General features: G+C 62.7%; 1 protein-coding gene and 1 pseudogene across 1 annotated transcript in view; one reads left to right on the top strand and one right to left on the bottom strand.

Moving 5' to 3' along the window:
• MCC (MCC regulator of WNT signaling pathway) overlaps positions 1–20,380 on the top strand; it is a 446,323-nt gene that overhangs the window by 47,610 nt on the left and 378,333 nt on the right. The gene's annotated exons all lie outside the window — the stretch shown is intronic.
• On the bottom strand, positions 1,128–19,873 carry LOC138850015 (nucleotide exchange factor SIL1 pseudogene; annotated as a pseudogene).

Genomic DNA, 20,380 nt, shown 5'->3' with positions numbered 1-20,380 from the left:
ACCTCAGAGGGGCAGTGCCCACGTGACAGCTGACAGTTCCCAGGTGGCACCCCCACCTCAAGGGGCAGTGCCCATGTGACAGCTGATGGTTCCTGAGGTGGCACCCTCATCTCAGAGGGGCAGTGCCCACGTGGCAGCTGACAGTTCCCAGGTGGTACCCCTACCTCAGAGGGGCAGTGCCCACGTGACAGTTGACAGTTCCCAGGTGGCACCCCCACCTCAGAGGGGCAGTGCCCACGTGACAGCTGACAGTTCCCAGGTGGCACCCCCACCTCAGAGGGGCAGTGCCATGTGACAGCTGACAGTTCCCAGGTGGCACCCCCACCTCAGAGGGGCAGTGCCATGTGACAGCTGACAGTTCCCAGGTGGCACCCCCACCTCAGAGGGGCAGTGCCCATGTGACAGCTGATGGTTCCCGAGGTGGCACCCCCACCTCAGAGGGGCAGTGCCCACGTGACAGCTGACAGTTTTGAGGTGGCACCCCCCCTCAGAGGGGCAGTGCCCACGTGACAGCTGACAGTTTTGAGGTGGCACCCTCACCTCAGAGGGGCAGTGCCCATGTGACAGCTGACAGTTCCCAAGGCGGCACCCCACCTCAGAGGGGCAGTGCCAGGTGACAGCTGACAGTTCCCGAGGTGGCACCCCCACCTCAGAGGGGCAGTGCCATGTGACAGCTGACAGTTCCTGAGGTGGCACCCCCACCTCAGAGGGGCAGTGCCCACGTGGAGAGCAGAAATGAGGGGAGATGTGTGGAGCAGGACTCTCGCCAATTTCATGGTATCTCCGCTTTTAGAAAGATGTCTTTTTAGAAGCTCTCTGGGGAATGAACCTGCCGTAAGAGAATGTCGAGACGTGTTCACTAGGAGTGCGTGATCTTTCTCACGTGTCAGAGGAGGTGACTGGCCTCGAAGATTTCTGAACCCTCTTCCCACTCTAAATCTGGCTGTGGATTTTTTTTTTTTTTTTTTTTACGTCTTACTGAATGGCCACACCAGCACAGCCCAAATGGTGCTCATGCCCCAGTAGGGATGTCTTCCTTCCTGCCGATGTCCCCTGAAGAGCCCCCAGACAGTGCCTCCATGCCTCACAAGCGGTGCCCCAGTCCAGCTGTGGTGTCAGGGGCAGCCTCATCTCAGCTGCTTCAGCAGGCCATCAGTGGAGCCCAGTGGCTCCTAGGAGTAGCCCTCGTCCTCACCCTCCTGTAGCTCCAGGACGGCCAGCGTCCTGCTGAGCTGGGGATCCTGACAGTGGTGGTCCCAGCAGGTGACCAGGAGGGCGCCCAGGGTCTGCAGCACCTTCTCGTGGGCGTCGTGCTCAGACACCATCTCATGGGCTGTGATCTCACACCAGCCCTGTTCCCGCAGGCCTGGCTGCCCCGGCGATACTGCTGCAGCTTCTCTGGGATGTGTCGTGGGTCAGCTCAGCCTCCTGCTCAGCATCTCCTGAGTGACCACGTCCTAGAGCAGGGTGACCGTGCGCACGGCCAGCACCTCTCTGTTCTGCACCAGCTTCAGGAGCTTCAGCTGGGCACAGGCGAGGTGCCAGAGCAGGAGGCACAGCACAAACAGGGCCTTATCCGCAGAGAGGCTGCTCCGCGGCCAGGATGACCAGCAGCTTCTGCAGGGCTCCCCCTTCAATGGCCTCTGCCTGGACCTTTGGGTTGCTGGAAAAGGCAACCCCCACACAAATGCAGCAGAGTCCTTCCCCAGGGACTCTGTGCTGTGCAGTCCATTGGTCACTGCCTGAAGCCCTGCAGAGGAAAGTAGGGCCTGCACATCATCCTCCTGACGGGCAGAATATTCTAGATCAAAGAGTGCAGCGCTGGCGCTGCGGCTCACTAGGCTAATCCTCCGCCTGCAGCACCGGCACCCTGGCTTCTAGTCCCGGATGGAGCGCTGGATTCTATCCCACTTGCTCCTCTTCCAGTCCAGCTCTCTGCTGTGGCCTGGGAGGACAGTGGAGGATGGCCCAAATGCTTCGTCCCTGCACCCACATGGGAGACCAGGAGGAAGCACCTGGCTCCTGGCTTCGGATCGGTGCAGCACCGGCCAGAGCGGCCATTTGGGGACTGAACCAATGGAAGGAAGACCTTTCTCTCTGTCTCTCTCTCTCACTGTCTAACTGCCTGTCAAAAAAAAAAAAAAAAAAAGAGTGCAGCAGTCCTTCAGGCTGGAGGAGGAGCTGTCGAACTAGTTGAGCGGTTGTACTGTGATCTGCACTTGAGGCTCAATGACAGCAAACAGCTCACCGAGCCGCTCCAGCTCCTCAGGGGGCCTGCCTTGCCGCGTCTGCCTCTGAGCTCTCTGTTCCTTCCTTCAGTTTTGCAAGAGCGCCCTTGAGGTCCTCAGATGTGTAGGTGTGGTGTCCAGCCGTTTGCCTTTTTTCAGCCCTTTCACGTGATTTCGGAGCTTGGCTTCCTACTGTAGTTTCACTTCTCTTGCCCCCGTCTGAAGGGGTCCTGCAGGGACAGCCTGACCTGGTTGAGGGGTCAGGTGGTGCGAAATACCTGCAGGACCTCAGGGTCAATCAGAGGGCAGGGAGGACTGGCCCTAGGTGTTCTGATGGCCCCTGAGACCTGGCTCCTGGACCCAGCTTGGGCCGCGGATGAGGAAGGCTGTGCAGCCTGCCTGTGAACTGGGGCGAGCTGGAGAGAGCCGAGAGCCCCGCGCTGAGCCCCGTGTCTGAGCCGTGGGGCTGCCGTCGTGGGGAGACTCTCAGAGTGTGGGGGCAATGTCAGCCCCGCAGCCCCGCAGCCCCTTGCCGGCTCTGCCCTTGGAAGAGTCGCTCCAACGCACTGAGCACTGTTCCCTCGTGCACAGGAGCACTTGCTACGCAGGATTATTGTGGTGAGAAATGACAGGAAACAGGGTGAAGGCCTTTTTTAATTATTCATTTTCCCCCAAGCATGATTTTATGTTATTCCAGGACTCTAGTGGGGGTTAACATTTTTAAAAAACTTATTTTCATTTTATCTGAAAAAGAGACAGATGGGCAGACTCAGATCTTCTATCTGCTGGTTCACTCCTTTCAAATGCCCCCAACAGCTGGGGCTGGACAGCCTAAAGCCAGGAGCGCAGAACTCAGTCGAATTCCCCATGGGGGTGGCAGCAACCCAAGCACTTGAGCCATCAGCTGCTGCCTCTCCAGTGCGTGTCAGCAGGAAGCTGGATCAGAACAGAGGAGCCAGGACTCAGCAGGCACTCTGACAGGGTGCGGCCTTCCAGGTTCAGGTTAACCAGAGCGCCACTGTGCATGCTCCAGGTTGTCATGAGGTCCTGGGCCCGGATACTGACTCAAAGGGTGCAGTACAGAGTGGCACTAAACGTACTGTTTACCCAGGGAGCTGTGGCAGTGGGTGAGCAGCACAAGCCCTCTGCCTCTGTCAGCTGGAATGGCAGAGGCAGGCGTGACTGACAACAGGAAGAGGAGGAGGCGGGTGGCCTTCGAGTCCTCGTCGTGGAGCCAGGGATGGTTGGAGGCCAGATGCACGCAGGTGGCCACTGCCCTCCTTTGACCATCCTCGAGGGTCGTGCTCTGGGTGTGACCAGACAGTTGCCGCCCAAACTGGGCCGGCGTGCACCGACCCAGTCGTGCTTCCAAGAAACTCAGTCCAGTGGCTCTTGAAGGACAAGAGAGGAGGCCCCATCCAGGCCCCGTCCAGGTCACATCCAGGCTCTGTCCAGTCCCCATCCAGGCGCCATCCAGGCCCCGTGCAGGCCCCCTCCAGGCCCCCTCCAGGCCCCGTCCAGGCCCCCTCCAGGCCCCCTCCAGGCCCCCTCCAGGCGCCGTCCAGGCACCGTCCAGGCACCATCCAAGCCCCATCCAGGCGCCGTCCAGGCCCCATCCAGGCCCCATCCAGGCCCCGTCCAGGTCCCATCCAGGCCCCATCCAGTCCCCATCCAGTCCCCGTCCAGTCCCCGTCCAGACCCCGTCCAGGCCCCATCCAGGCCCCGTCCAGGCCCCCTCCAGGCCCCCTCCAGGCGCCGTCCAGGCCCCGTCCAGGCCTCGTCCAGGCCCCCTCCAGGCCCCGTCCAGGCCCCGTCCAGGCCCCGTCCAGGCCCCGTCCAGGTCCCCTCCAGGCCCCGTCCAGGCCCCCTCCAGGCCCCGTCCAGGTCCCATCCAGGCCCCGTCCAGGTCCCGTCCAGGCCCCGTCCAGGCCCCCTCCAGGACCCCTCCAGGCCCCGTCCAGGCCCCGTCCAGGCCCCGTCCAGGCCCCCTCCAGGTCCCCTCCAGGCCCCGTCCAGGCCCCGTCCAGGCCCCGTCCAGTCCCCGTCCAGGCCCCATCCAGGCCCCGTCCCATCCAGTCCCCGTCCAGGCCCCGTCCAGTCCCCATCCAGTCCCCGTCCAGGCCCCCTCCAGGCCCCATCCAGGCCCCGTCCAGGTCCCATCCAGGCCCCATCCAGGTCCCGTCCAGTCCCCATCCAGTCCCCGTCCAGGCCCCATCCAGGTCCCCTCCAGGCCCCATCTAGGCCCCGTCCAGGCCCCATCCAGTCCCCGTCCAGGCGCCGTCCAGTCCCCGTCCAGGCGCCGTCCAGACCCCATCCAGGCCCCCCAGGCCCCGTCCAGGCCCCATCCAGTCCCCGTCCAGGCCCCCTCCAGGCCCCGTCCAGGTCCCATCCAGGCCCCGTCCAGGCCCCCTCCAGGCCCCCTCCAGGCCCCGTCCAGGCGCCGTCCAGGTCCCGTCCAGGCGCCGTCCAGGTCCCGTCCAGGCCCCATCCAGGCCCCGTCCAGGCGCCGTCCAGGCCCCGTCCAGGCCCCCTCCAGGCCCCGTCCAGGCCCCGTCCAGGCCCCGTCCAGGCCCCCTCCAGGTCCCCTCCAGGCCCCGTCCAGGCCCCATCCAGGCCCCGTCCAGGCCCCCTCCAGGCCCCGTCCAGGTCCCATCCAGGCCCCGTCCAGGCCCCCTCCAGGCCCCGTCCAGGCGCCGTCCAGGCCCCGTCCAGGCGCCGTCCAGGCCCCCTCCAGGCCCCGTCCAGGCCCCGTCCAGGCCCCGTCCAGGCCCCGTCCAGGTCCCCTCCAGGCCCCGTCCAGGCCCCATCCAGGCCCCGTCCAGGCCCCCTCCAGGCCCCGTCCAGGTCCCGTCCAGGCCCCGTCCAGGTCCCGTCCAGGCCCCGTCCAGGCCCCCTCCAGGCCCCGTCCAGGCCCCGTCCAGGCCCCGTCCAGGCCCCGTCCAGGTCCCGTCCAGGCCCCGTCCAGGCCCCCTCCAGGTCCCCTCCAGGCCCCATCCAGGCCCCGTCCAGGCCCCGTCCAGTCCCCGTCCAGGACCCATCCAGGCCCCGTCCCATCCAGTCCCCATCCAGGCCCCGTCCAGTCCCCATCCAGTCCCCGTCCAGGCCCCCTCCAGGCCCCATCCAGGCCCTGTCCAGGTCCCATCCAGGCCCCGTCCAGGTCCCGTCCAGTCCCCATCCAGTCCCCGTCCAGTCCCCATCCAGGTCCCCTCCAGGCCCCATCCAGGCCCCGTCCAGGCCCCGTCCAGTCCCCGTCCAGTCCCCGTCCAGTCCCCGTCCAGGCGCCGTCCAGACCCCGTCCAGGCCCCCCAGGCCCCGTCCAGGCCCCATCCAGTCCCCGTCCAGGCCCCCTCCAGGCCCCGTCCAGGTCCCGTCCAGGCCCCCTCCAGGCCCCTTCCAGGCCCCGTCCAGGCCCCATCCAGGCCCCATCCAGTCCCCATCCAGGCCCCGTCCAGGCCCCCTCCAGGCCCCTTCCAGGCCCCGTCCAGGCCCCGTCCAGGTCCCATCCAGGCCCCGTCCAGGCCCCATCCAGGCCCCGTCCAGGCCCCCTCCAGGCCCCGTCCAGGTCCCGTCCAGGCCCCGTCCAGGCCCCGTCCAGGCCCCGTCCAGGCCCCCTCCAGGTCCCGTCCAGGCCCCGTCCAGGCCCCCTCCAGGTCCCCTCCAGGCCCCATCCAGGCCCCGTCCAGGCCCCGTCCAGTCCCCGTCCAGGCCCCATCCAGGCCCCGTCCCATCCAGTCCCCATCCAGGCCCCGTCCAGTCCCCATCCAGTCCCCGTCCAGGCCCCCTCCAGGCCCCGTCCAGGCCCCGTCCAGGTCCCATCCAGGCCCCGTCCAGGTCCCGTCCAGTCCCCATCCAGTCCCCGTCCAGTCCCCATCCAGGTCCCCTCCAGGCCCCATCCAGGCCCCGTCCAGGCCCCGTCCAGTCCCCGTCCAGTCCCCGTCCAGGCGCCGTCCAGACCCCATCCAGGCCCCCCAGGCCCCGTCCAGGCCCCATCCAGTCCCCGTCCAGGCCCCCTCCAGGCCCCGTCCAGGTCCCGTCCAGGCCCCCTCCAGGCCCCTTCCAGGCCCCGTCCAGGCCCCATCCAGGCCCCATCCAGTCCCCATCCAGGCCCCGTCCAGGCCCCCTCCAGGCCCCTTCCAGGCCCCGTCCAGGCCCCATCCAGGCCCCGTCCAGGCCCCCTCCAGGCCCCCTCCAGGCGCCGTCCAGGCCCCGTCCAGGCCCCGTCCAGGCCCCGTCCAGGCCCCCTCCAGGTCCCCTCCAGGCCCCCTCCAGGCCCCCTCCAGGCCCCGTCCAGGCCCCCTCCAGGCCCCGTCCAGGTCCCATCCAGGCCCCGTCCAGGTCCCGTCCAGGCCCCGTCCAGGCCCCCTCCAGGCCCCCTCCAGGCCCCGTCCAGGCCCCGTCCAGGTCCCGTCCAGGCCCCGTCCAGGCCCCGTCCAGGCCCCCTCCAGGTCCCCTCCAGGCCCCATCCAGGCCCCCCAGGCCCCGTCCAGTCCCCGTCCAGGCCCCATCCAGGCCCCGTCCCATCCAGTCCCCGTCCAGGCCCCGTCCAGTCCCCATCCAGTCCCCGTCCAGGCCCCCTCCAGACCCCCTCCAGGCCCCGTCCAGGTCCCATCCAGGCCCCATCCAGGTCCCGTCCAGTCCCCATCCAGTCCCCGTCCAGTCCCCATCCAGGTCCCCTCCAGGCCCCATCTAGGCCCCGTCCAGGCCCCATCCAGTCCCCGTCCAGTCCCCGTCCAGTCCCCGTCCAGGCGCCGTCCAGACCCCATCCAGGCCCCCCAGGCCCCGTCCAGGCCCCATCCAGTCCCCGTCCAGGCCCCCTCCAGGCCCCGTCCAGGTCCCATCCAGGCCCCGTCCAGGTCCCATCCAGGCCCCGTCCAGGCCCCCTCCAGGCCCCCTCCAGGCCCCGTCCAGGCGCCGTCCAGGTCCCGTCCAGGCCCCATCCAGGCCCCGTCCAGGCCCCCTCCAGGCCCCCTCCAGGCGCCGTCCAGGCCCCGTCCAGGCCCCCTCCAGGCCCCGTCCAGGCCCCGTCCAGGCCCCGTCCAGGCCCCCTCCAGGTCCCCTCCAGGCCCCGTCCAGGCCCCATCCAGGCCCCGTCCAGGCCCCCTCCAGGCCCCGTCCAGGTCCCATCCAGGCCCCGTCCAGGCCCCCTCCAGGCCCCCTCCAGGCGCCGTCCAGGCCCTGTCCAGGCCTCGTCCAGGCCCCCTCCAGGCCCCGTCCAGGCCCCGTCCAGGCCCCGTCCAGGCCCCGTCCGGGTCCCCTCCAGGCCCCGTCCAGGCCCCCTCCAGGCCCCGTCCAGGCCCCCTCCAGGCCCCGTCCAGGTCCCGTCCAGGCCCCGTCCAGGTCCCGTCCAGGCCCCGTCCAGGCCCCCTCCAGGCCCCGTCCAGGCCCCGTCCAGGCCCCGTCCAGGCCCCGTCCAGGCCCCCTCCAGGTCCCCTCCAGGCCCCATCCAGGCCCCGTCCAGGCCCCGTCCAGTCCCCGTCCAGGCCCCATCCAGGCCCCGTCCCATCCAGTCCCCATCCAGGCCCCGTCCAGGCCCCATCCAGTCCCCGTCCAGGCCCCCTCCAGGCCCCATCCAGGCCCTGTCCAGGTCCCATCCAGGCCCCATCCAGGTCCCGTCCAGTCCCCATCCAGTCCCCGTCCAGTCCCCATCCAGGTCCCCTCCAGGCCCCATCCAGGCCCCGTCCAGGCCCCGTCCAGTCCCCGTCCAGTCCCCGTCCAGGCGCCGTCCAGACCCCATCCAGGCCCCCCAGGCCCCGTCCAGGCCCCATCCAGTCCCCGTCCAGGCCCCCTCCAGGCCCCGTCCAGGTCCCGTCCAGGCCCCCTCCAGGCCCCTTCCAGGCCCCGTCCAGGCCCCATCCAGGCCCCATCCAGTCCCCATCCAGGCCCCGTCCAGGCCCCCTCCAGGCCCCTTCCAGGCCCCGTCCAGGCCCCGTCCAGGTCCCATCCAGGCCCCGTCCAGGCCCCATCCAGGCCCCGTCCAGGCCCCCTCCAGGCCCCGTCCAGGTCCCGTCCAGGCCCCGTCCAGGTCCCGTCCAGGCCCCGTCCAGGCCCCGTCCAGGTCCCGTCCAGGCCCCCTCCAGGCCCCTTCCAGGCCCCGTCCAGGCCCCATCCAGGCCCCATCCAGTCCCCATCCAGGCCCCGTCCAGGCCCCCTCCAGGCCCCTTCCAGGCCCCGTCCAGGCCCCGTCCAGGTCCCATCCAGGCCCCGTCCAGGCCCCATCCAGGCCCCGTCCAGGCCCCCTCCAGGCCCCGTCCAGGTCCCGTCCAGGCCCCGTCCAGGCCCCGTCCAGGCCCCGTCCAGGCCCCCTCCAGGCCCCGTCCAGGCCCCGTCCAGGCCCCGTCCAGGCCCCGTCCAGGTCCCGTCCAGGCCCCGTCCAGGCCCCCTCCAGGTCCCGTCCAGGCCCCGTCCAGGCCCCCTCCAGGTCCCCTCCAGGCCCCATCCAGGCCCCGTCCAGGCCCCGTCCAGTCCCCGTCCAGGCCCCATCCAGGCCCCGTCCCATCCAGTCCCCATCCAGGCCCCGTCCAGTCCCCATCCAGTCCCCGTCCAGGCCCCCTCCAGGCCCCGTCCAGGCCCCGTCCAGGTCCCATCCAGGCCCCGTCCAGGTCCCGTCCAGTCCCCATCCAGTCCCCGTCCAGTCCCCATCCAGGTCCCCTCCAGGCCCCATCCAGGCCCCGTCCAGGCCCCGTCCAGTCCCCGTCCAGTCCCCGTCCAGGCGCCGTCCAGACCCCATCCAGGCCCCCCAGGCCCCGTCCAGGCCCCATCCAGTCCCCGTCCAGGCCCCCTCCAGGCCCCGTCCAGGTCCCGTCCAGGCCCCCTCCAGGCCCCTTCCAGGCCCCGTCCAGGCCCCATCCAGGCCCCATCCAGTCCCCATCCAGGCCCCGTCCAGGCCCCCTCCAGGCCCCTTCCAGGCCCCGTCCAGGCCCCATCCAGGCCCCGTCCAGGCCCCCTCCAGGCCCCCTCCAGGCGCCGTCCAGGCCCTGTCCAGGCCCCGTCCAGGCCCCGTCCAGGCCCCGTCCAGGCCCCCTCCAGGTCCCCGTCCAGTCCCCCTCCAGGCCCCCTCCAGGCCCCGTCCAGGCCCCCTCCAGGCCCCGTCCAGGTCCCATCCAGGCCCCGTCCAGGCCCCGTCCAGGCCCCGTCCAGGCCCCCTCCAGGCCCCCTCCAGGCGCCGTCCAGGCCCCGTCCAGGCCTCGTCCAGGCCCCCTCCAGGCCCCGTCCAGGCCCCGTCCAGGCCCCGTCCAGGTCCCCTCCAGGCCCCGTCCAGGCCCCATCCAGGCCCCGTCCAGGCCCCCTCCAGGCCCCGTCCAGGTGCCATCCAGGCCCCGTCCAGGTCCCGTCCAGGCCCCGTCCAGGCCCCCTCCAGGCCCCCTCCAGGCCCCGTCCAGGCCCCGTCCAGGCCCCGTCCAGGTCCTGTCCAGGCCCCGTCCAGGCCCCGTCCAGGTCCCGTCCAGGCCCCGTCCAGGCCCCCTCCAGGTCCCCTCCAGGCCCCATCCAGGCCCCGTCCAGTCCCCGTCCAGGCCCCATCCAGGCCCCGTCCCATCCAGTCCCCGTCCAGGCCCCGTCCAGTCCCCATCCAGTCCCCGTCCAGGCCCCCTCCAGGCCCCATCCAGGCCCCGTCCAGGTCCCATCCAGGCCCCATCCAGGTCCCGTCCAGTCCCCATCCAGTCCCCGTCCAGTCCCCATCCAGGTCCCCTCCAGGCCCCATCCAGGCCCCGTCCAGGCCCCATCCAGTCCCCGTCCAGTCCCCGTCCAGTCCCCGTCCAGGCGCCGTCCAGACCCCATCCAGGCCCCCCAGGCCCCGTCCAGGCCCCATCCAGTCCCCGTCCAGTCCCCGTCCAGACCCCATCCAGTCCCCGTCCAGTCCCCATCCAGGCCCCCTCCAGGCCCCCTCCAGGTCCCGTCCAGGCCTCATCCAGTCCCCGTCCAGTCCCCGTCCAGGCCCCGTCCAGGCCCCGTCCATACCCCCTCCAGGCCCCCTCCAGGCCCCCTCCAGGCCCCGTCCAGGCCCCGTCCAGGCCCAGTGACAGTTGTTCTGGGAATTCCCTGTGCAGCTCCCCGCGCTCCCTGTCTTCCCTGCCCTCACTTGCATCTCAGCTGAAACTCCTTGCAGCTTCCGAGCTCTTTGGTGCTCTCTTCCTGCTCTTCCAGGGATGGGCAGGTGATGGCTTGCCAGCCAGGTCTGACCTGTCACCTGTTAGGTGTAGTCCTTGGCAAAGCATGCATTTCACATTTTTTAAGTGTTGTACAGAAAATAAAGAGGTTTGATAGAGACGATGTGTGGCCCTCAAAGTCTAAAATGTCTGTTCCCCACTTTTTTGTGAAAAAAAAATTTATTTACTTGAAAGGCAGAGTTAGAGGGAAAGACCAATGTAGAGAGACCCTCCATCTGCTGATTGGCTCCCCAGATGGCCACCACAGCTGGGGTTGGGGCAGGCCTGAGCCAGGAGCTTCTTCTTGGTCCCCACGTGGATGAAGGGGCCCAAGCACTTGGGTCACCTTCCTTGGCTTTCCCAGGCCGTTAGCAGGGAGATGGACTAGAAGTGGGGGCCCCCGAGACTCACACTGGCGCCCATATGGGGCTGGCGCTGCAGGCAGTGGGTGTACCTGCTGTGCCGCAGTGCCAGCCCCATACTTCCCTTTCTTTAGCTGAAATGTTGGCCAGCTCCTGCTCCACACTGTTCTCTTTTCTCCTGCAGGTAGCACTTTGTTTCATTTTGTTCTTTCAAAGTCTGATTAGTCCTTCTTGGCTGTTCATGTGCCCTCCTACCCTCACGCTGGGGAGAGAGGTAGAGAGGAGGAGAAAAGGCTGTGAACACTTAGACCTGGGTGTAATTCTTTTTAAAGTTTATTTACTTCTTTAAGAGTTACACACACACACACACACACACACACACAGATCTGTGTTTGCGTCTCAAATCACTGCAACAGCCAGGGTTGAGCCAGGCTGAAGCCAGGAGCCAGGAGCTTCCTGCTGGTCTTGCACATGGGTGCAGGGGCCCGAGGTCTTGGCCTTCTTCTACTGCTTTCCCAGGCCATAGCAAGGAGCTGGGTCGGAAGTGGAGCAGCTGGGACAGGAACCAGCGCCCATACGGGATGCTCGTGTCTAGACTTGGGCAGTTGTCTGCCATGCTGTGATTCCAGCAATAATATAAAAACTCAGGTAACGTCTTTCATTCACGACCATAGTAATTATGTGCACTGTTAAACTTCCGGTGCAATCCCCCCTCCATCTCCTCTCCTTTCTGTTTCCTCTTCCTCCTCTCTTTCTTCATTTGCCAACAGTTTGATTGAAAGGGAGTTGCTTCCCCAACCTCTTACAGGCTAAGACACCCCCCTTCTCCCTTTCTTCTGTTTTATTTTCATAGTTTTTCCTTAAACAAAACACTAGTCAGTGCCCACCAGTGTTGTGCACGGAGAATCAGGGACACATGAGATGTGCTGTTTGCTGTGGACACGGTCGGGGAGACGGAATTCTACCAGTGACAGCACAAGAGTGATAAGTGTTCCAGAAGATCTCACAGAAGTGAGATCAAGTTGTTGGGTCAGAAGAATGTCAGGGAGGGGTGCGATGAAGGTCAGGGCCGGGCGGAAAAGAGGGGGTAAGGCCGTGTAGGCGGGGTCAGTGTCATGTGAGCTCATGTAGGCGGGGTCAGCATCACATGAGACCACATAGGTGGGGTCAGCAGCACGTGAGACCATGTAGTTGAGGTCAGCTGCCCGTGAGACCCCCAGGTGAGGTCAGCAGCACGTGTGGAGGCCCAGAGCCGCCTATGGTCAGATTTGGTACCTGTGCAAGCCTGATAGAGTCCGGAGCCCGGGGCCTGCAGCCTCGGTGAGGAGTGCCTTGGTCCCTCGGGCCCTGGGCATCTAGCTAGGATTGTGCAGTAGGGGAGTGAAGTCCCCAGACCCGTCTTTAACCAAGGGCACTGAGGCTGCAGGGCGAGCAGTGCAGGCCTCCTTCCTGAGTGGGCCCAGAGGAGGCTGTGGGAGCGGCGGGGTGGGAGAAGGTGGAGCGTGTCCCCGGGGCAGTGGCCAGTGTGAGGAAGTGACCGTGGGCATCAGGGACACACAGGGGTGGGAGCGTGCTGCTGTGTGGCCGTACCCACCTCATCTCGGTGGCTCACAGCAAAGCTCCCGGGACATAGCCGCTCTCATCCTGCCTGCTCTTCCGGTGTGGGTACCAGCCGTGGCTGCTGCCTCCGGGTTTCCACTGCTGTCAGTGGCGTGGGTCCTTAGTGGGAGTATGTGAGTGACTGCTGGATTTTGCTTCCTGGTCCCTAGGCCGGGTGTGGAGATACTCCGCAGCCACCACGCTGTGTTCCTGTCTGCCCCGGCATTCTGCACCAGGTACAGGTGTGTTCTCTGCCCGGTGTTCACACACTCTGCCCCTTTCCCACCTGGCCTGTCTGCATCCACCTTCGTAGCCCTTACCTAGTCACCAGCCCCTTCCCAGCCAGTCCCCCACGCACCAAAGCGTCCCTCCATGCCTGCTCCCTGCCCCTGTGGCCACCTGCCTGGGCACCTCGTGCCTCCCTCACACCAAGTCTTGGAGGCTTTCCCATCTTGTCTCTTGCGGTTTTCACTCTGGGTGTTCTTGCTGTCTTGGCTCAGACCTTGGCCCTGCATTCAGAACCTCCGCCCAGAGCAGCCCTTTGGCTGTGATCCTGGGGTTCTTGTTTGGTGCCAGAAGCTGTGTTCTTTGAGGACACTGCCCCAGGACCAGCCCGCGGTCGCCCCCAGCCAGGGGAGCCTGCGTGAGAAGCTCGGGTACCTTCTGAGCAGCCCCAGCCAATACAATTAGGACTTCTTTAGCTGCTTGAGCTTAGTATTCTAATAGTGCAATAAAACATTCATGTGTAGTCTACTGTTTCCCTCAACTAAATATAAAAAGTTTTTAAAAGACGGGGCCATATCTTTTTTTTTTTTTTTTTTTTTTTTTGCATAGTGTTCCATAGACACTTTAAAACTGTGTGTACAGGATCCCTTCTGGATTGTTCTGACGAGGAGCAGAGACGTTCCTCGTGCATATCACTTAGGTGCGCTGTGGTAGAACGGCTCTGCTTCAGACCATGGGGGTGACAGGCAACCCCACAACAACAACAGGTGGTAGCCAGGGGCCACCACGCCCCAGCCTCGTGGTGACCGTCCGGTGTGAGTGTGTCCCTGTTTTACAATTTTCAGAGAAATTATTTTCCAGAAGTCACACTATGAATAAGAGGGGACCACCAAACAACTATATGAAGCTGGATTTACCTGGTGTTCTTAGCCTGCGTCACCCCACGGCAGGTGAGTCCTGGGGAACCAGAAGCTGACGTGGAGAGAACCTCAGGAACTTCCAGGCAAAGCCTTGTTCTCCCCTTGCCATACAGAAGCTAAGGTGGGGGGGTGGGGGGCACAAGTTGCTCGCTTCAGGCACAAATTGAGTTGTCAGGGCCTTAGGATAAGGGCCACTGCACACCTGTGACCCTGACACCTCTGGGGCCAGCTTTGGGGCACCCTCGGCAGCGTGTGGGACGGCATCCAAGGAGGGTCCACGCTGCACTGAAGGGGCAGATGTGAGCCGGCCAGAGTGGGGGCTTCCTGCTCCTCGCCCGCTCCCGCTCCCACCAAAATGCCCTGCACAGAATCTGCCCCAGCACAGCAGGACTGTTGTGGGAGAAATCAGGGAGATAGATACTTCATGAGCTGGAGGCTGCACCTCCCCAACCCCGTGTAACCCTCTCAGCGCACCTGTCCATCAGGTGACCCCTCCCAGGATGCACCTCACCTTACTGGGACCTGGGGACAGTACTAGGTAACCACTCCCGTTTTCAAAGCTCATAGGAAGCTTGGTGGAGGGGTGGAGGCACTCTCCTTTCTCTCCCTCCGTGGACCTGGGGAAAGCAGAATGTGGAAGTCCCTCCTTCCCTAACCGGCCCACTCACGTGCCTGTGCATTCTCCTCGCTCCGTAAATAAGCCTTATTGTGCTGCACGCTGTGCTGTGCCTGCACCTAGAAGTCTCGAAGTTAGAGGCAAGAGCGGGGATAGGGGTGTGGGTCTAACCTAGCCCACAACAGAACCAGTGACAATGTGCTTGGGCTGGGGCTCTGGAATGGTGCTATCCCTGGGGACCTAGATGAGGAGTTCTGTGACTTTAAAGCAGAGGTGTGTAAGGGCACAGGGGTGTGTGTGGGGGAGCTGGAGAGGTAGGTGTGTGAGAAGCACTGCTCAGTGACCTTGAGCACGGACAGACAGCGCCTGAGTGCGACACTGCTGCCTCTGCTCTGGGTGTTTTGTATGGATAAGTGTGTATGTGTGAGTTTAAAAGTTCATAGAAAATGGAATTCAAAGACAAACTTATTTTGGTGCAAAAATTTTCGAAATTCATGCATCCAGGGGATCTGCAGAAAGTTCATGGAAAATTCAAATCATGAAAAAGTCTGCACTTTTTTCACCAACGTGAATGCATGTTTTAATTCACTTTCCCATGGATGTTTTGAAGTGGACTCGTGCGTGTGTCTGTGCGAGCTTTGTGTGCGTCATCTGTTGCCCAGATTTCTGTGAAAGGCCCGGATTCAGTGACTGTCAATTTGGAATTCTAGGTGTAGTGTTCCTGCATATTCCCAAGAATATTCTTTCTTTTTAAAAAGAGTTATTTATTTGAAAGAGCTACAACGAGAAAGGGAGAGACAGATTGAGAGGAGAGAGATCGTCCATCCACTGTATTATTCCCATCCACTGAATTATTTGGCTGGGCCAAGCCAGACCAGGAGTTTTTTTTTTTTTTTTTAAGATTTATTTATTTATTTGAAAGTCAGAGTTACACAGAGAGAGGTGAGGCAGAGAGAGGGGGGGGGGGGAGGGAGGGAGGGAGAGGGGTCTTCCATCTGATGGTTCACTCCCCAATTGGCTGCAATGGCCAGAGCTGCACTGATCCAAAGCCAGGAGCCAGGAGCTTCTTCTGGGTTTCCCACGCAGGTGCAGGGGCCCAAAGACGTGGGGCATCTTCTACTGCTTTCCCAGGCCACAGCAGAGAGCTGGATTGGAAGTGGAGCAGTGGTTCTTGAACCGGTGCCCATATGGGATATTGGTGCTACAGGCCGGGGCTTTAACCTGCTGTGCCACAGTGCCAGCCCCCAAAGCCAGGAGTTTTATCCTGGTCTCCCACATGGGTGCAGGGGCCCAAGCTGCTTTCCCAGGCCATGGCAGGGGGCTGGATTGGAAGTGAAGCCACTGAGACTTGAACTGGTGCCCACTTGGGATGCTGGCACTGCAGATGGCAGCCCAACCCATTGTGCCACAGGGCTGGCCCCGAGGTAATTCTTTATGATCCTGAGCAGATACATAATACCTCATTGTCTTTATCCTTGGACTGTGTGCAGCACAGAAGGGGAAGGGAAAATGAAGGGAAATTTTGCTTTCTCTCTGCTCCTTCAGTGCCACAGTTGATGACTTCAGCACGTGCTGGTCAGCGTGAGCCTGGGAGCGGGCTGCGTGCCGAGGGCAGCCCGGGGACACCATGTGGGGCTCGGCACTGAGCCGCCCTGGAGAGGAAGCCCAGGTCTCCAGCCGTCTTCCTGACCCTGTTTGCCTCTGCTTGTCTTTCCCCATTTCCTCTGTGAGATAACTCAGTAAAGCAAACAGCAGTGCCACCAAAGTGAAATTTTGTTCCTCAGGGTGAAACATAACATTGGATATTTTTACTGTAGACAGCAATATAGATAAACCCCCAAAGAAGCCTCGGAAAATGTTGTTGAAGCGACAGAAGTGCTGGAAGTCCCTTGCGCGGTGTGTGCCTCCTCAGCGGTATCTCGGGTCCTCGGGAGAAGCTTTGCAGCCGGCGGAGACAAGTGCGGAAGCTGGCGCAGCCGTCTCTGCTCGGCTTTGCTTCCCTTAGCTCCGTGTGCTCGCTCCTGTTCATGCTCTGTATTGGCAGGAAACCTTGAAAAAGGCCTCTTGGCTGTTTTTTTCCTGTTTTTAACTCTTCTGTATTCTTAATCCTTTTAAAAATATATTTATTTAAAAGGTACAGTGACAGAGAGATCTTCTCTCCACTGGTTGACCCTGCAAATGGCCACAATGGCTGGGCCTGGGCCAGGGAAGCCAGGAGCCTGGAACTCTATCCAGGTCTCTCATGTGGGAGGCAGGGGCCCAAGTACTTGGCCCGTCCTCCGCTGCGTCAGCAGGGAGCTGGATTAGAAGTGGAGCAGCCGGGGCTCAAACTGGCACTCATGTGGGATGCTGGTGTCTCAGGTGGTAGCTTTACCTGCTATGCCACAGTGCCAGCCCCTTAATCCTTCTTGAAATTGAGAGCTGGTCGTCCCCAGCACTCCTCAGAAAACTTGATAGACATTTTCCTTTCCCCTCATATTCCCTTTATGTAAATGCTGCATCACGTCAGTCACCTGGTGCCAGCCAGGTACAACTTCAGGTTTCTGTGGAGTGGCTCGGGCTCTGTTCCTCGATGATCGGGGCAGCCTACGTGAGTCTTGTCTCCATCCGTAGAGTGAGGACATCCCCACCCCACCCCAGCACATCAGTTTGCTAATGTGTTTAGTTCTCAGAACCCTGTGGGATAGGTCTCACTGCTGTTCCTGTTTGAGAGTTAGGCGATGAAGGAAAAGTCCGTTTAGGTGACGTGTCTCTGGTCACGTGGTGGCAGCTGAACATAGGCACAGGCATGCCAGCTTCTGTGCCTGGCTGCTGACTGCTGAGCCGTGGCGCCAGTGGACCCTCCAGGCTGTGGCCTCCTAGTCCCATAGTACGTTGGGCGAGGTCGTGGCTGTGGCCCAGGACGGTGTCGCTGCATAGCCTCCCTGCTCCCAGCTGCCCAGCGCCCCAGGCCTTTGCCTACAGTTGTGGGTAAATTGCTCTCCCTGGCCCCTCCAGCCTCCAGTACCTCCAGATGGGACCTCATTTAAAAATTGTCATGGCGGCTGTCACCAGTAGAGCTGAGTCACAGTGCAGTAGGGTGGGCCCCGATCAATGTGACGGTGCCCAGGAGGGGGCCTCCAGTGGCTCCCGAGTCTGCCGTGGGTACATTCAGGCCCGTGTAGGCCAGCAAGTGACCGTGGTTGGGCTTTAGTGCCCTCCTACCCTCAGGATTCTCTCAGGGGATGCGTCCACTCTGAGGGTAGGTTGCTGTCTTGTTCCCTGTTGGTTTCTTTACTCATTTCCGTACAGGGTTGCTGACTGGGCTGTCAGTCACTTTATCGGCCATTCTGGGGCTCCTCACTCAGTGGAGCTCCCCCAGGTCTTCCCTGAGTAGACCCCAGGCCAGCACCCAGCCGGACAGCAGTGCCTGGCACTCAGGTCGAGGGCACTGACTCTGCGGGCGGAAGGAAAGATGCTGGAACGAGGGAGGGCCGAGAGCTGAAGGAGAGACGCTGCGGCCTGGGTGTGTGGCGGCGTCGTGCAGCGCTTAGGTCTGCTGCTGTTCAATGGGCTTCAGTCGACTGACAGTACACACAGTTGTCAAAGGATTTAGTTATTTATTTTTGAAAGGCAGAGTTAGAGAGAGAATGAGCTGGGGAGGGGGAGGAGGGAGAGAGAGAGAGAGAGGGAGGGAGGGAGGTATCAAGATCTCCATCTGGGCCGGCGCCGCGGCTCAATAGGCTAATCCTCCACCTAGCAGCGCCGGCACACCAGGTTCTAGTCCCAGTCCAGGCGCCAGATGCTGTCCCGGTTGTCCCTCTTCCATGCCAGCTCTCTGCTGTGGCCAGGGAGTGCAGTGGAGGATGGCCCAAGTGCTTGGGCCCTGCACCCCATGGGAGACCAGGAGAAGCACCTGGCTCCTGCCTTCGGATCAGCGCGGTGCGCCGGCTGCAGTGTGCCGGCCGCGGTGGCCATTGGAGGGTGAACCAACAGCAAAGGAAGACCTTTCTCTCCTGTCTCTCTCTCTCTGTCTCTCTCTCTCACTGTCCACTCTGCCTGTCAAAAAAAAAAAATTTCTATCTGAGGCTGGCACCGTGGCGTAGCTGGTAAAGCTGCTGCCTGCGGTGCTGGCATCCTATATGGGCGCTGGTTCAAGTCCCGGCTGCTCCACTTCCAATCCAGCTCTCTGCTATGGCCTGGGAAAGCAGTAGAAGATGGCCCAAGTCCTTGGGCCCCTGCACCTGCATGGGAAGACACAGAGGAAGCTCCTGGCTTCTGGCTTTGGATCAGCACAGCTCTGGCCAATGCAGCCATCTGGGAAGTGAACCAGCGGATGGAAGACTACTCTCTCTGCCTTTCCTTCTCTCTCTATGTAACTCTGACTTTCAAATAAATAAATAAAATCTTTAAAAAAAAATCTCCATCTGCTAGTTCACTCCCCAAATGGCAACAATGGCTGGGGCTGGGCCAGGCTGAAGCCAGGAGCCAGGAACTTCTTCCGGGTCTCGCGTGTAGGTGCAGGAGCTCAAGGACAGTTGAGGCCACTGTGAGAGAGCGGGACTTGGTCCATCTTCTACTGCTTTCGCAGGTGCATTAGCAGGGAGCTGGATCGGAAGTGGAGCAGCCGGGACTTGAACTGGAGCCTATGGCCGCAGCATAGCCCACTAAGCCACAATGCAGGCTCCTGGCATTGTGTGTCACATTGACCCTGACCCCCTGACTTGATCTGTGCAGGCTGCCAAAACAAAGCAGCGCAGACTGGGTGGTCCAAGTGATAGGAATTTGTGTTTTCACACTTCAGGAGGCCGGGCCGTCCCCAGATCGAGGTGCTGCCGGGTGCAGTTGCAGCAGTAGGCTCTCTTCCTGGCTTGCATGGCCTCCTTCTCCCCGCATCTCCGTGGGTCACAGAGAGAAAGAGACCCCTCTTCTTACAAGGGTCCCACCCTGCTGACCTCACTCAACCCTAGTGGCCTGCGAAGATCCCGTTCTGTCGCTTTGGTGTTGTGATTGGGGTGGGAGGACACACCAGTCAGTCCATAGCAGCCTCCCTCCAGAGAACGTGTGCAGAAATTCATTTCCCGTTCCTTCTGTGAGGAGAACTGGTGGGTAATGGGACGCTTGAACGTAGTGTGGTGTGAGACCCTAAATTCTGACCTGGCTTAATGACCTCAGTATGCACAGGCTGTGAGCTAGACTTGGAAGCCTCTCGGTGAGGCTGTCTTGTTACTAAAGTGGGTGACCCTCGGGGCTTCAAAGACAGTTCTCCCAGTGGGAAGCCTACATTGTATTCACTATCTTTGACACAGAGAAGAACTGGATCTTTATCGAGAATGTTAACTCGGTTCTTTACAGAAGGCCAAACCATGTAGAACGGGCTCTCTTTGTGCCTTTGCTTGAGGCTGGGTCCTTGGGGGCGGGGTTCTGTCCTGAGTCTGGGTCCCCAGGAGACACAGTCGTGGGGATTTGGGGACAGAGGCCACTGTGGGCGAGCAGGGAAGCCTGGTTAGGCTTGGGGAAGGTGACTGGGACACAGCTTGGCTGGTCTTACGGCGTTCCCATCGGTCTGAACAAAGTCCTCGGCTGGTCTTAGGGGAAGCCAGGTAGCACGGCCTTCTGCACAACCAGAGTCCGGGCAGGAGGCCTTGTACCCTCGAATCAGCCGCTCGTTCGGCGTGGGGAGGGCGTAAACTTGGCAGGTGACTCCCTGCTCAGAGACTCCCCGAAAGGAACTCAGCGAGGGCCTGCCGTCCAGGAAGTGGGGCGAGTGCTGCGTCATGCACCCACTGCGGGGATCCATGGCGGGCCCAGGCGACAGTAGCTCTATATTAAAGTCTGCCGACGGTCTTCCATCTGGCATTCGTTTTTTTCCTTGTGGTTAAAAGATCATCCCTGGGGCCGGTGCTGCGGCTCACTAGGCTAATCCTCCGCCTTGTGGCGCCGGCACACCGGGTTCTAGTCCCGGTCGGGGCGCCGGATTCTGTCCCGGTTGCCCCTCTTCCAGGCCAGCTCTCTGCTGTGGCCAGGGAGTGCAGTGGAGGATGGCCCAAGTACTTGGGCCCTGCACCCCATGGGAGACCAGGATAAGTACCTGGCTCCTGCCATTGGATCAGCGTGGTGTGCCGGCTGCGGCAGCAGCCATTGGAGGGTGAACCAACAGCAAAGGAAGACCTTTCTCTCTGTCTCTCTCTCTCTCTTTCTCACTGTCCACTCTGCCTGTCAAAAAAAAAAAAAAATCACCCTGGACTGAAGGCAGAAGATTGTGTAAGTAGGGGCCCTCTGACGGAGCTGGGTGGCGGTTAGTATT

Source organism: Oryctolagus cuniculus, chromosome 6 (genome assembly GCF_964237555.1).
Source record: "Oryctolagus cuniculus chromosome 6, mOryCun1.1, whole genome shotgun sequence".
Lineage (NCBI taxonomy): Eukaryota > Metazoa > Chordata > Mammalia > Lagomorpha > Leporidae > Oryctolagus > Oryctolagus cuniculus.
Note: the sequence above shows the minus strand (reverse complement) of the source record. Positions and strands in the feature narration are given on the sequence as shown.